Source organism: Salvelinus namaycush, chromosome 33 (genome assembly GCF_016432855.1).
Source record: "Salvelinus namaycush isolate Seneca chromosome 33, SaNama_1.0, whole genome shotgun sequence".
Lineage (NCBI taxonomy): Eukaryota > Metazoa > Chordata > Actinopteri > Salmoniformes > Salmonidae > Salvelinus > Salvelinus namaycush.
Window position 1 is genome coordinate 21,175,616 of NC_052339.1, and position 15,657 is coordinate 21,191,272.

A 15,657-nucleotide genomic window follows, 5' to 3' on the forward strand; every position below is an offset into this window, starting at 1 on the left:
CTCAGGTTCATCCTGTTTCCACTGATCATCCTTGAGATGTTTCTACAACTTGATTGGAGTCCACCTTTGGTAAATTAAATTGATTGGACATGATTTGGAAAGGCACACACCTGTCTACATAAGGCCCTACAGTTGACAGTACAAGTCAGAGCAAAAACCAAGCCATGAGGTCGAAGAAATTGTCCGTAGAGCTCTGAAACAGGATTGTGTCGAGGCACAGATCTGGGGAAGGGTACCAAAACATTTCTGCAGCATTGAAGGTCCCCAAGAACACAGTGGCTTCCATCATTCTTCATTGGAAGAAGTTAAGAACCACCAAGACTCTTCCTGGAGCTGGCCGCCCGGCCAAACTGAGCAATCTGGAGAGAAGGGCCTTGGTCAGGGAGGTGACCAAGAACCCTATTGTCACTCTGACAGAGCTCCAGAAGGACAACCATCTCTGTAGCACTCCAGCAATCAGGCCTTTATTGTAGAGTGGCCAGACGGAAGCCACTCCTCAGTAAAAGGCACATGACAACCCGCTTGGAGTTTGCCAAAAGGCACCCAAAGACTCTCAGACCATGAGAAACAAGATTCTCTGGTCTGATGAAACCAAGTTAAACTCTTTGGCCTTAATGCCAAGCGTCATGTCTGGAGGAAACATGGCACCATCCCTATGGTGAAACATGGTGGTGGCAATATCATGCTGTGGGGATGTTTTTCAGAGGCATGGACTGGGAGACTAGTTAGGATCGAAGGAAAGATGAACGGAGCAAAGTACAGAGAGATCCTTGATAAATCTGCTCCAATATGTGCCTGAGGAGTAGCGTTTTGTGTTTTTATTCAAAATCACTGAAAATCCGTCATTGCGGACTTTATGGGTCAAAGGGCAATTTTGTCCAGAGACCTCAGGACCTCAAGACTGGGGTGAAGGTTCACCTTCCAACAGGACAATGACCCTAAGCACACAGCCAAGTCAACGCAGGAGTGGCTTTGGGACAAGTCTCTGAATGTCCTTGTGGCACAGCCAGAGCCCGGATTTGAACCCAATCGAACATCTCTGGAGAGACCTTAAAATAGCTGTGTATTAACGCACCCCATCCAAGCTGACAGAGCTTGAGAGGATCTGCAGAGAAGAATGGGAGAAACTCCCCAAATACAGGTGTGCCAAGCTTGTAGCGTCATACCCAAGAAGACTTGATGCTGTTATCGCTGCCAAAGGTGCTTCAACTGTGATATTTCAGTTAATACATTTTTTTAAATTAGCTAATTTCTAAACCTGTTTTCGCATTGTCATTATGGGGTATAGCGTGTAGATTGAGGGGGTGAAAAATCTATTTTAGAATAAGGCTGTAATCTAACAAAATGTGGAAAAGTCAAGGGGTCCGAATACTTTCTGAAGGCACTGTATACACCCATGTTTTTAAACGCAAGATTTTCTAGGACGAGCTCAAACAATATTGCTGCTATAAGCCAATGAGCTTGCATGAATCTTTTTCCTGTCCAACAGCGCCACCATTTGGCCAAACTGAACCGTACATTACCGGTAAGCTAGACTCATCCCTGAGCATGTGTGCCAAATTCCATCACTCTGAGTCAAACAGATCAAGTGATATAAACATGTGCCGGTTATAGCGCCACCGTGTGGTCGATCTGAATGTGCTTGCAAATGTTGAGTCTTGATAGTGTTTGGAACATGTGTACCAAGTTTTGTTTCAGTACGAATATCCGTATCTGATTTATATGCTTTTATGTGCCAGGTCACGCCCATCTGAATGTTTTTATTGGTCAGTATTTATTGGTCAGCGGCCATGTTGTTTGAGATGCAAGCCTGGAAAATCTTTACGTTGTGAGAACTTGGCCCATAGATGACATGTGTCAGGTTTCGTGCAGATTGGTCAATATGTGCCTGAGGAGTAGCGTTTTGTGTTTTTATTCAAAATCACTGAAAATCCGTCATTGCGGACTTTATGGGTCAAAGGGCAATTTTGTTCCTTATGAGGAGAGGCTTATCACTAGTTGGCACAGTCATAAACCCCGCTTCTTTCTACAATTTATCTTATTATAATCTGATTTTAAACCTAACCTTAACCTTAACCACACTGCTAACCTTATGCCTAACCTTAAATTAAGACCAAAAATGTAATATGTTTTTGTGAATTTTTATGATATAGCCAATTAGGACTTTGTGGCTGTGGTAACTAGTGACAACCTGAGGAGAGGGACATGTAGTGCATTCAGAAAGTATTCAGACCCCTTCACTTTTTCCACATGTTATGTTACATGCCTTATTCTAAAATTGATTAAATAAATGTTTTTCCTCAGTAATATACACACAATAACCCATAATGACAGAGCGAAAACCGTTTTTTAGACATTTTGAGCAGCGTTTCTTTCTTTTTTTCTTCAGAAAACTGTATGGGGAGGTTCTCTTTTGCACTGTTCAACCAATCCAGTAAATGTGGATGAGGAGTTAAACTGGAGTGTTGCCTCGTAAATATCCAAAAGAGGAAGTCATAACACAGGCTCTCTTGCCATTCCCCCTGAAAACCGGATGCATCTGGTGGTGTCTGTCCTGCTGAGGGTGGAAAAGGTATGAAGGCTAAGGTTGGAGATTTACTGCCACCTGCAGTCTGGCATGTTTGCTCTCAAGTATAATTCATTGGCTGATCCCTCCTAATGACTTGGATGGAATTATGTGATCCTTCCTTAACCCATAGGAAGTCCCACCCAGTTGACTACTTCAAAATGGTGAAAGCCCTCTGGCGCTGACTATGCTAAAACTGACTTTTGGGCACTAGAGTCCTCTATACATCTTTATGTAACTGACACAGAAATGCTTACACAACAGTCATGTGCATTGAGTAGGAAAAACGGACCTATAGGTTCCTCAGTGGAGATAGGGGAAGCAGTATGAGTATACTATGAGTGTACAGAACATTAGGAACGCCTCAATTTATCAGGGCATGGATTCTACAAAGTGTCGAAAGCGTTCCACAGGGATGCTGGCCCATGTTGACTCCAATGCTTTCCACAGTAGTGTGAAGTTGGCTGGTGGACCATTCTTGATACACACTGGAAACTGTTGAGCATGAAAAAGCCATCAGCGTTGCAGTTCTTGACATACTCAAACTGGTGCACCTGGCACCTACTACCATACCCCGTTCAAAGGCACTGAAATCTTTTGTCTTGCCCATTCACCCTCTGAATGGCACACAGGCACAATCTGTCTCAATTGTCTCATGGCTTAAAAATCCTTCTTTAACCTGTCTCTTCCCCTTCATCTAAACTGATTAAAGTGGTTTTAACAGGTGACATTAATAGGGGTTCATAGCTTTCACTTGGATTCACCTGGTCAATCTATGTCATGGAAAGAGCAGGTGTTCCTAATCTTTTTTACACTTGGTGTATGGATCTTTTATTATAATGGTAAATCATATGAATAACCCAGTGTTCATTCTAATATGGACCTCTGTGGTTATTATTAATAGCTGGAGTGGGAGGGAGCTGGGACTGGGAGGGGTGAGTAACTGATATTCCCGCTCTCTATACTTCCACCCCTCTCTCTGCCTAGCAACCTAATAAAAACTCCCTGAACAAACAGGATAGACAGATCCAATCATAAAACCAAATGTCATATTTTACTGAAACTGATCAGAACCTTTCAGACAGAGACAAGATTTATTTTACTGTTCTCTATGTACCTGATATGTACTCAGCAATTACATGGTAATGGTATAGTATCATTTCCTGATAGTTACCAATAATGAATATTTTACATTTGCCAACAGCCTATGCTACTTATAGGAGCCAAGGGTTTAAGTAAACTAATTAGTCTTTTGTTTATTTGGGAGCTATATGTAACATTTCTACCTTCAAATAGCTGAGCAGGAAGAATGCAGTGGATTTATCCCAGACACCTGGTTTAGTGGTTTTAACTGAGCATCGTTTGTGTTTGTGACTGACTGGATGCCAAAGCATTAGCAAAGAGAGCTAACACACATCTTCAGGTCTCAGGCAAAGTTACACATCATTTATGCCAGCCGCGCGAGCTTGCACCGGCTGCATCACCAGGACCACAGGAACAAAAATAGTCCGCTTTTCCTCTTTTTGAGCAGAAAAGCAGTTGATGCGACGAAATTGAAGTCAGCTTTCGAAGAACACTTCTTTGTATTATTGGAGTTGCTAATATTGGAATAGGTTTGTGTAGCCTGCTGCTATCGCTAGCCGTGGAGGTTCTTCTCCCCTTCCTTTTCTTCCCTGCAGTCAATCAAACAGGGGGCGCTGTTGCTCACTTCTTTTATTTCTTCTTCTATGATATAATGGCGGTCGGCAAACAAACGTTAAAGGTGCATGCCACCACCTGTGCTGGAGTGTGTGGTCAACCACGGTTTACAACATTTCTAAATCCTTCTACCTAACTCAATACTTCTGCGAAAATATACAAGACCCCCACTAACTTCTAATAGACTCTCCCCCATCCTGAAAATCCCTTCCAACCCCCCCCCCCAACCTCGTCCAACCTCAATGACCCTACACTTCAATCTTTCCCTCTCTTCAACATATTAACAACAATATAATAACACATGTGTCACGACTCCTACCGAAGGTGGCTCCCCTTCCTGTTCGGGTGGCGCTCGGCGGTCGTCATCACCGGCCTACTAGCTGCCACTGATTTTTTCCTCCCCCTCCTTGTTTTGTTTATTGGTTACACCTGTTTGCAATTAGGTTGATGAGTTGGGCTTTATTACCCAGCCGGCCCGCCTGCTGGGTGTGCGGGATTGTTTTTGTGTACTGTTGTACATGCCTGTAAGTCACGGTTGTATTGTGTACGTTGTATTTTCGGAACTGTTTAGTTCCCCTTGTGTGTTGGGGCATTTGTTTTAAGTGGCGTCGTTTTCACCTAGGTGGTGATTAAAGTTACGCTACTCTGAACTCTCTGTCTCCTGCGACTTCCTCCACTACACCCCGGGCATTACAACATGCTTTGTTTCTTCGACCATACACTCCAGACACAAACCATTCACATGCATGCCAACCAGATACCACCTCTTCCTTCCTAGTCTGACCGCTGAATCTTGGTCCACCAACCTTTCTTTGGAGGATATATACAGTGCATTCGGAAATTATTCAGACCCCTTGACTTTTCCACATTTTGTTACGTTACAGCCTTATTCGAAGATTGATTAGGAAATGTATTTTTCATCCATCTACACACAACACCCCATAATGACAAAGCAAAAACAGGTTTTTAGAATTTAATTTTGTAAAAAAAAAAAAAAAAACTGATCACAGACCCTTCACTCAGTACTTTGTTGAAGCACCTTTGGCAGCGATTACAGCCTCGAGTCTTCTTGGGTCTGACGCTACAAGCTTGGCACGCCTGTATTTGAGGAGTTTCTTCCCTTCAGATCCTCTCAAGCTCTGTCAGGTTGAATGAGGAGCGTCGCTGCACAGCTATTTTCAGGTCTATCCAGAGATGGTCGATTGGGTTCAAATCCGGGCTCTGTCTGCGCCACTCAAGGGCATTCAGAGACTTGTCCTGAAGCCACTCCTGTGTTGTCTTGGCTGTGTGCTTAGGGTCGTTGTCCTGTTGGAAGGTAAACGTTCACACCAGTCTGAGGTCCTGAGCACTCTGGAGCATGTTTTCATCAAGGATCTCTCTGTACATTGCTCCGTTCATCTTTCCCTCGATCCTGACTAGTCTCCCTGCCGCTGAAAAACATCCCCACAGCATGATGCTGCCACCACCATGCTTCACCATAAGGATGGTGTCAGATTTCCTCCAGATGTGACGCTTGGCATTCAGTCCAAAGAGTTCAATCTTGGTTTCATCAGACCACAGAATCTTGTTTCTCATTGTCTGAGAGTCCTTTAGGTGCCTTTTGGCAAACTCCAAGCGGGCTGTCATGTGCCTTTTACTGAGGAATGGCTTCCGCCTGGCCACTCTAGCTTAAAGGCGTGCTGCAGAGATGTTTGTCCTTCTGAAAGGTTCTCCCATCTCCACAGAGGAACTCTGGAGCTCTGTCAGAGTGACCATAGGGTTCTTGGTCACCTCCCTGACCATGGCCCTTCTCCTCAGTTTGCTCAGTTTGGCTGAGCGGCCAGCTCGAGGACGAGTCTCGGTGGTTCCAAACTTCTTCCATTTAAGAATGATGGAGACCACTGTGTTCTTGGGGACCTTCAATGCTGCAGACATTTTTTGGTACCCTTCCCCAGATCTGTGCCTCGATACAATCCTGTCTCTACGGACAATTCCTTCGACCTCATGGCTTGGTTTTTGCTATGACATGCACTGTCAACTTGTCATGTTCGTTGGAATAAATATAGGACCAAGGCGCAGCGGATGTTGAGTTCCACATCATTTAATGAATAAAGTGAAACTTAGCAAAGACAAAAACAAATAAACAATAAACTAACAACAAACCGTGACTACAGAGATGCTACGTGCACTAACTCAAAACAATATCCCATAAACACAGTTGGGAAAAACAGCTACTTAAATATGATCCCCAATTAGAGACAACGATTACCAGCTGCCTCTAATTGGGAATCATACAAATCACCAACATAGAAAATAAACTCGAACACCACATAGAAATAAATAAACTAGATCACCCCCAGTCACGCCCTGACCCACTTCACCATAGAGAAACAATGGCTCTCTATGGTCAGGGCGTGATACAACTATTGGACCTTATGTAGACAGGTGTGCCTTTCCAAATCATGTCCAATCAATTGAATTTTCCTCAGGTGGACTTCAATTAAGTTGTAGGAACATCTCAAGGATGATCAATGGAAACCAATGGAAAGGATGAACCTGAGCTAAATTTCGAGTCTCATGTCAAAGAGTCTGAATAGTTATGTAAATAAGGTATTTCTGTTTTTTATTTCTAATACATTTGCAAAAAAAATTAAAAAATCTGTTTTCACTTTATAATTTTGGGGTATTGTGTGTGGATTGAGGAAAATGTTTTTTAAAAATCCATTTAAGAATAAGGCAGTAACGTAACTAAATGTGGAAAAAGTCAAGGGGTCTGAATACTTTCCGATGCACTGGAAATGCCGGGCCTTGGGCCATCTCTGCTGCCACACAGCTATCAAAATGGCTCTGATCTTACATTTGGCCTCACCTATACCCAGTGGAACATTAATATCAATTATATCTTGTTTCAAAGCTCTTTAACTATCTGGTCTACAACTTCATTCCCTTCCACACCCGAATGTGCTGGGACCCAGCAGAATCTCACTACTACACCCAGTCTCTCAATTCTATATAATAACATTAATGCCTCCAATAGTAGGTCACTCCTATTAGATTTACCAGATGATAAACTATTCAATACAGACAGAGAATCTGAGCATACTATAATTCTAACAGGTTGTACGTCTTCCACCCACTGGAGGGCAACTACTATCGCCAACAGTTCAACTGAGTATACTGACAGTTCGTCTGTTAGTCTTCTACATATCTGCACATCAAATTCAGGAACGTAAACGCCTGCTCCTGTGTCCCCACTATCTGGGTCCTTGGATCCATCTGTGAAAAGCGGTAAAAAAACATTAACTTCTACTAATGTATTTGTCAGCAGTTTCCCTATATCACTGAGTTTGACCAATCTTTCCTTTTCTCTACAAATGTTAGATCAGCAACAGGATCTGGGAGTAACTATGGAGGAACATCTCCTATCACCACAGAAGGGCCAACCTCCAACTCCGTCAAACCACTCTCATCAGCAAGCTTTCCAACTGTCCAACAAAACCACTACCTTGTCTACTAGTATACTCCCAACAGTCATCTAGAACAGTATCAGTGAGATGCTCAATCTCACAGCCTTTCAACCTAACCCTATAAGCTAATGACACTTTTTTACGTCATACATCCAAAGGCATCTCACCTGCCTCCACTAGTAAGGCACATATGTTGATTTAAATGCACCGATACATATCCTTAAAGCTATATACTGGATTCTGTCCAGCCTCTGAAGCCATGTTTTTGCTGCTGTTCCATAAACTATACACCCGTAATCAATTGTCATCCTGATCAGAGCTCTATAAACATCAATCAACGATTGTCTGTCAGCACCCCATTCATATCCAGAGACCGAGCGGATAAGATTCACGACCTTCTTACATGTTGTTTCAGCATTTATGACATGATCTTTCCATGTATATTGCCCATTGAACCATAGACCCAAATATTTCTACTTAGAAACCCTCCCCATAGGCTGTCCATACAGAAACAACGGTATATTATTAGCAACTTTCTTCTTCGAGAAGAACATACAAGACTGACAGTTTAAAACCCCAGTCAATCGACCATCTTTCAACATCCACTATAGCTTGTTGAATAGATTTGATCAAATCAAATCAATGTATTTGTCACATACACATTTAGCATATGTTATTGCGGATCTAGTGAAATGCTTGTGTTTCTAGGTCCAACAGTGCAGTAATATCTAACAATACACACAATACACACAATCTAAAAGTAAAAGAATGGAATTAAGGAATATATAAATATAGAGGATGAGCAATGTCGGAGTGGCATAGACTAAAATACAGTAGAATAGAATACAGTACATACATATGAGATGAGTATAGCAAAAATACGTAAACATTATTAAAGTGACTGGTGTTCCATTATAAGTGGCCAGTGATTTCAAGTCTGTGTATATGGGGCAGCAGCCTCTAAGGTGCAGGGTTACGTAACCGGGTGGAAGTCGCCTAGTAATGGCTATTTAACAGTCTGATGGCCTTGAGATAGTAGCTGTTTTTCAGTCGCTCAGGACCAGCTTTGATGCACCTGTACTGACCTTGCTTTCTGGATGATAACGGGGTGAACAGGCAGTGGCTCGGGTGGTTGTTGTCCTTGATGATCTTTTTGGCCTTCCTGTGACATCGGGTGCTGTAGGTGTCCTGGAGGGCAGGTAGTTTGCCCATGGGGATGCGTTGGGCAGACCGCACCACCCTCTGGAGAGCCCTGCGGTTGCGGGCAGTTGGCGTACCAGGCAGAGATACAGCCAGACAGGATGCTCTCAATTATGCATCTGTAAAAGTTTGTGAGGGTTTTAGGTGCCAAGCCAAATTTCTTCAGCTTCCTGAGGTTGAAGAGGCGCTATTGCGCCTTCTTCACCACACTGTCGTGTGGGTGGACCATTTCAGTTTGTCAGTGATGTGTACACAGAGGATCTTGAAGCTTTCCATCTGCTCCTCTGCGGTCCTGTCAATGTGGATAGGGGCTTGCTCCCTCTGCTGTTTCCTGAAGACCACGATCAGCTCCTTTGTTTTGTTGACATTGAGTGAGAGGTTATTTTCCTGGCACCACACTCCCAGGGCCCTCACTTCCTCTCTGTAGGCTGTCTCGTCATTGTCGGTAATCAGGTCTGCTACTGTTGTGTCGTCTGCAAACTTGATGATTGAGTTGGAGGCATGCGTGGCCACGCAGTCATGAGTGAACAGGGAGTACAGGAGGGGGCTGAGCACCTACCCTTGTGGGGCCCCTGTGTTGAAGATCAGTTAAGTGGAGGTGTTGTTTCCTACGTTCACCACCTGGGGGCGGCCCATCAGGAAGTCCAGGACCCAGTTGCACAGGGCGGGGTTCAGACCCAGGGCCCCGAGCTTAATGATGAGCTTGGAGGGTACTATGGTGTTAAATGCTGAGCTATAGTCAATGAACAGCATTCTTACATAGGTATTCCTCTTATTCAGATGGGATAGGGCAATGTGCAGTGCAATGGTGATTGCATCTTCTGTGCATCTATTGGGGCGGTAACAACAACAACATTATATAAACATCAACTACATCATACCTGCCCAGACCCAATAGCCCTCACCCGTATCTCCAGCGCTCGTATAATGATCATAACTACTTTAAATGTCTTCTTCTCCAGAACCGTGGGACCAATTTTTCTAGGACTCTAGCTCGAACAATATGACCGCTATAAGCCAATGAGCTTGCATGAATGTTTTTTCCTGTCCAACAGCACCACCATGCAGCCAAACTGAACCATACTTTACAGGTTAGCTTGACTCATATCTCTGAGAATGTATGCCAAATTCCATAACTTTAAGTCAAACAGACCAAGAGATATAAACATGTGCTGTTGCATATGTTGAGTCTTGACAGTGTTTGGAACACGTGCACCAAGTTTTGTTACAATATGAATATCTGTGTCTAATTTATATGCATTTATGTGCTAGGTCACGCCCATCTGAATGTTTATTGGTCTGTAGATGCCATGTTGTTTGAGATGCTAGCCTGGAAAATGTTGCATTGTGAGAACTTGGTTCATAGATGCCCTGTATCAAGTTTCGTGCAAATTGGTCATTCAGTGCCTGAGGAGTGGCGTTTTAAGTGTTTTTAATAAAATTCTAAATGGTGGAAAATACATCATGGCGGATTTTATGAGTCCTTGAGGCAAATTTGTTCTTTGTGAGGAATGGGTCGTCACTAGTTACCACAGCCAAAAAGTCATAAACCCCTCCCATTTCAACAATTTATTTTCTTAAAATCTGATTTTAAACCTGACCTTAACCTTACTGCTAACTTTAACCACACTGCTAACTTTATGCCTAACCCTAACCTTAAAATAAGACCAAAAGGTCATTTTTTTAATACATTTTTCAGATATAGCCAATTTTGACTTTGTGGCTGTATTAACTAGTGATAACCTGAGGAGGGGGACCTATATACCAAATTTCAGGACTCAACTCAAACGGGGACAGGGGAGTGAGCTTTCAAAGTTAGCATTTTCAAGCGGTTGTTATCATGGCACCATGTGGCTAATTGGCATGGCATTGCAGGAGAGGGTGTGGCTCTTGGCCCTTTACCATCATGCAAGGTTGCAACCTCCTAGGCCTTACCATCTTATGGGAATTAGCATTTTTTCCCACCTAATTGGCGGAATACATATAACAGTAATAATAATAATAAACCAGAACAAAAATACAATAGGGTTTCACCAGCTTTGCTGCTTGAACCTCTAATAATAATGAATAGGAAAATATGAATAATCACACCATACATTTCACTGGTTGTCTCTCAGGTTCAAATAATCAAATCAAAGGTTATTTGTCACATGCGCTAAATACAACAGGTGTAGAACTTACTGTGAAATGCTGATACAACAGGTGTAGAACTTACTGTGAAATGCTGAATACAACAGGTGTAGAACTTACTGTGAAATGCTGAATACAACAGGTGTAGAACTTACTGTGAAATGCTGAATACAACAGGTGTAGAACTTACTGTGAAATGCTGAATACAACAGGTGTAGAACTTACTGTGAAATGCTTAATACAACAGGTGTAGAACTTACTGTGAGATGCTGAATACAACAGGTGTAGAACTTACTGTGAAATGCTGAATACAACAGGTGTAGAACTTACTGTGAAATGCTGAATACAACAGGTGTAGAACTTACTGTGAAATGCTTAATACAACAGGTGTAGAACTTACTGTGAAATGCTTAATACAACAGGTGTAGAACTTACTGTGAAATGCTGAATACAACAGGTGTAGAACTTACTGTGAAATGCTTCCTTACAAACACTGAACTAACAATGCAGTTCAAGAAATAGAGTTATGAAAATATTGACTAAATAAACTAAAAAGTAACACAATAAAATAACACTAATGAGGCTATATACAGGGGGTACCGGTACCAAGTCAATGTGCGGGGGTACAGGTTAGTCGAGGTAATTTGTACATGGTAGGGATAAAGTGACTATGCATAGATAATAAACAGCGAGTAGCAGTAGTGTAAAAGCAAGGGGAGAAGGGGTGTCAATGTTCAGCAGTCTTATGGCTTGGAGGTATTAGCTGTTGAGGAGCACTTTGGATCTAGACTTGAAGCTCCAGTACCGTTTGCCTTGCGGTAGCAGAGAGAACAGTCTATGACTTGGGTGACTGGAGTCTTTGACAATTTTTGGGGCCTTTATTGGGCCTTCCTCTGGCCCCAAATTTGGCTGCCAAAACAGAGCATTTTGGTTTTTCATCAAGTATTTATTTAAGTTTGTCTTCATCATTTAGGTTTTCAAATGTTTCATATTATTTTACTATTTTGGGTAAGAATGTATTTCTTATGTCAAAATATAGTAGAAGGAGGCAATTTTCTTCTTCTACTACATCTATGAGTTGGTAAACAAACTGAAACTGCCACCTTATGCGTGTAGTTTGAACAGGTATAACCTAACGTAGCAGAGCAGCGTTTCTTTCTTTTTTTCTTCAGAAAACTGTATGGGGAGGTTCTCTTTTGCACTGTTCAACCAATCCAGTAAATGTGGATGAGGAGTTAAACTGGAGTGTTGCCTTGTTAAGATCGAAAAGAGGAAGTCATAACACAGGCTCTCTTTCCATTCCCCCTGAAAACCGGATGCATCTGGTTGTGTCTGTCCTGCTGAGGGTGGAAAAGGTATGAAGGCTAAGGTTGGAGATTTACTGCCACCTGCAGTCTGGCATGTTTGCTCTCAAGTATAATTCATTGGCTGATCCCTCCTAATGACCTGGATGGAATTATGTTATCCTTCTTTAACCCATAAGAAGTCCCACCCAGTTGACTACATCAAAATGGTGAAAGCCCTCAATGGCGCTGCCTATGCTAAAACTGACTTTTGGTTACTAGAGTCCTCTATACATATTTATGTAACTGACACAGAAATAGCCATATATGGCTATGCTTACACTACAGTCATGTGCATTGAGTAGGAAAAAGTGACATGTAGGTTCCTCATAGTGGACGTAGTGGAGTCAGATTGACTAACACACACAGGAAGGAACTGTCGTTTCTGTAGTGGTTGGAAATTAGATGACATCTCAAATTAAGTGAGATTGTTCGTTGCTCAAAATTGTTTCGAGATTGTTAGATGCACTAAAACTGTGTGTGTGTGTGTATGAAGGGGCTTTCCTCTGTAACTCTGTGTGTGTGCGTGGGCACGCGTGCACGTGCATGTGTGTATGTCGCAGTACGTGTATACACTGAGCGTACAGAACATTAGGAACACCTTTCTGATATTGAGTTGAGACCCCATTTCCCTCCGAACAGCCTCAATTCGTCGGGGTGTGGACTCTACAAGGTGTTGAAAGAGTTCCACAGGGATGTTGGCCCATGTTGACTCCAATGCTTCCCACAGTTGTGTCAAGTTGGCTGGATGTCCTTTGGCTGGTGGACCATTCTTGATACAAACGGGAAACCCAGCAGCGTTGCACTTTTTGACACACTCAAACCGGCACCTACTACCATATCCCATTCAAAGACACTTAAATCTTTTGTCTTTCCCATTCACCATTTGAATGGCACACAGGCACAATTCATGTCTCAATTGTCTCACGGCCTAATGGTAAGTCCTATGAATAACCCAGTGTTCAGTCTAATATGGACCTCTGTGGTTATTATTAATAGCTGGAGTGGGAGGGAGCTGGGACTGGGAGGGGTGAGTAACTGATATTCCCGCTCTCTATACTTCCACCCCTCTCTCTGCCTAGCAACCTAATAAAAACTCCCTGAACAAACAGGATAGACAGATCCAATCATAAAATCAAATGTCATATTTTACTGAAACTGATCAGAACCTTTCAGACAGAGACAAGATTTATTTTACTGTTCTCTATGTACCTGATATGTACTCAGCAATTACATGGTAATGGTATAGTGTCATTTCCTGATAGTTACCAATAATGAATATTTTACATTTGCCAACAGCCTATGCTACTTATAGGAGTCAAGGGCTTAAGTAAACGAATTACTCTTTTGTTTATTTGGGAGCTATATGTAACATTTCTACCTTCAAATAGCTGAGCAGGAAGAATGCAGTGGATTTATCCCAGACACCTGGTTTAGTGGTTTTAACTGAGCATCGTTTGTATTTGTGACTGACTGGATGCCACAATAGTGTGTTATATGCCAAAGCATTAGCAAAGAGAGCTAACACACATCTTCAGGTCTCAGGCAAAGTTACACATCACACAAGGGTCCTACACCAAACCACCTCTGATAGATATTATAGACTGAAATAGGACAGTGCATCTTTGAGCTGCATGGTTCCGAGATATTAAATGTTTTTTTTTTTTTTTTTTTTTTTTTTTTTTTTTTTAATTATTATTATTATTTTTTTTTTATCCCCTTTTCTCCCCAATTTTCGTGGTATCCAATCGCTAGTAATTACTATCTTGTCTCATCGCTACAACTCCCGTACGGGCTCGGGAGAGACGAAGGTCGAAAGCCATGCGTCCTCCGAAGCACAACCCAACCAAGCCGCACTGCTTCTTTAACACAGCGCGCCTCCAACCCGGAAGCCAGCCGCACCAATGTGTCGGAGGAAACACCGTGCACCTGGCCCCCTTGGTTAGCACGCACTGCGCCCGGCCCGCCACAGGAGTCGCTGGAGCGCGATGAGACAAGGATATCCCTACCGGCCAAACCCACCCTAACCCGGACGACGCTAGCCCAATTGTGCGTCGCCCCACGGACCTCCCGGTCGCGGCCGGCTGCGACAGAGCCTGGGCGCGAACCCAGAGACTCTGGTGGCGCAGTTAGCACTGCGATGCAGTGCCCTAGACCACTGCGCCACCCGGGAGGCGTTTTCTTGTTTTTCAATCAACAAACAAAATACATTCCACATTCACAGACGTGGAAGACATAAATAATAGAATAAAATGAAATATATAGCTGAGACAGCGAGCAAATCATTCTTTCTTTTACAGCATCGGACACAACATGTATATACACTAATTTCCCAAATCACCTCATTCTCTCTGTCCAATTTGTAGTGGAGACCAGAGTCTATCAAACTTGGGCTGTCTCTTGCGGAGGTCATAAGTGAGCTTTTCAAGAGGGAGAAAGTCAACAATCTGGTCAATCCACATTTTAAATGTAGGCGAAGTATTAGAAGCCCACAGTAGAAGAATACATTTCTTAGCAAAGTATGTAATAGTCATAAACACATTTTCTCTGTCTGGCTCAAGAACAAAGTCCTGCTGGGCATTAAGAAGATAGAGACACAGGGTCATTTAAAACTGTACATCTAATATTTTCTGTGCAGCAGTATGTATAGATTGGCAAAATCTGATAATCTCTCTACAACTCCACCAACTCCAAAATACATGCATACAGGTTCCACTTTCAGAGGTACTGAAGGCCGCCTGCAGAAACACCCATAATACTTGGATTGCTCCTTATCAACTCCGCCAAAGGCTCCGCCCCAACAAATAGAGCAAGGGGGACAGCAAGCATCCTTGCCTTGTGCCACATCCCAAAGGGAATCCGTCAGAATTCAGACCGTTAGTAGTCACCATGGCATTTGAATGAGAATATGGGGACTTAATCCATTTAATAAAGTTTCTAAGACTGAGAACAGAAAGCTCCACTCCATCCTATCGAACGCCTTCTCAGCATCCAGTAAAGCCAGCAAGACAGGGGTGTGGAACACCTTCTCAGAACCCAGTGAAGCCAGCAAGACAGGGCTGTGGAACACCTTCTCAGAACCCAGTGAAGCCAACAAGACAGGGGTGTGGAACACCTTCTCAGAACCCAGTGAAGCCAACAAGACAGGGGTGTGGAACACCTTCTCAGAACCCAGTAAAGCCAACAAGACAGGGCTGTGGAACACCTTCTCAGAACCCAGTGAAGCCAACAAGACAGGGGTGTGGAACACCTTCTCAGAACCCAGTAAAGCCAG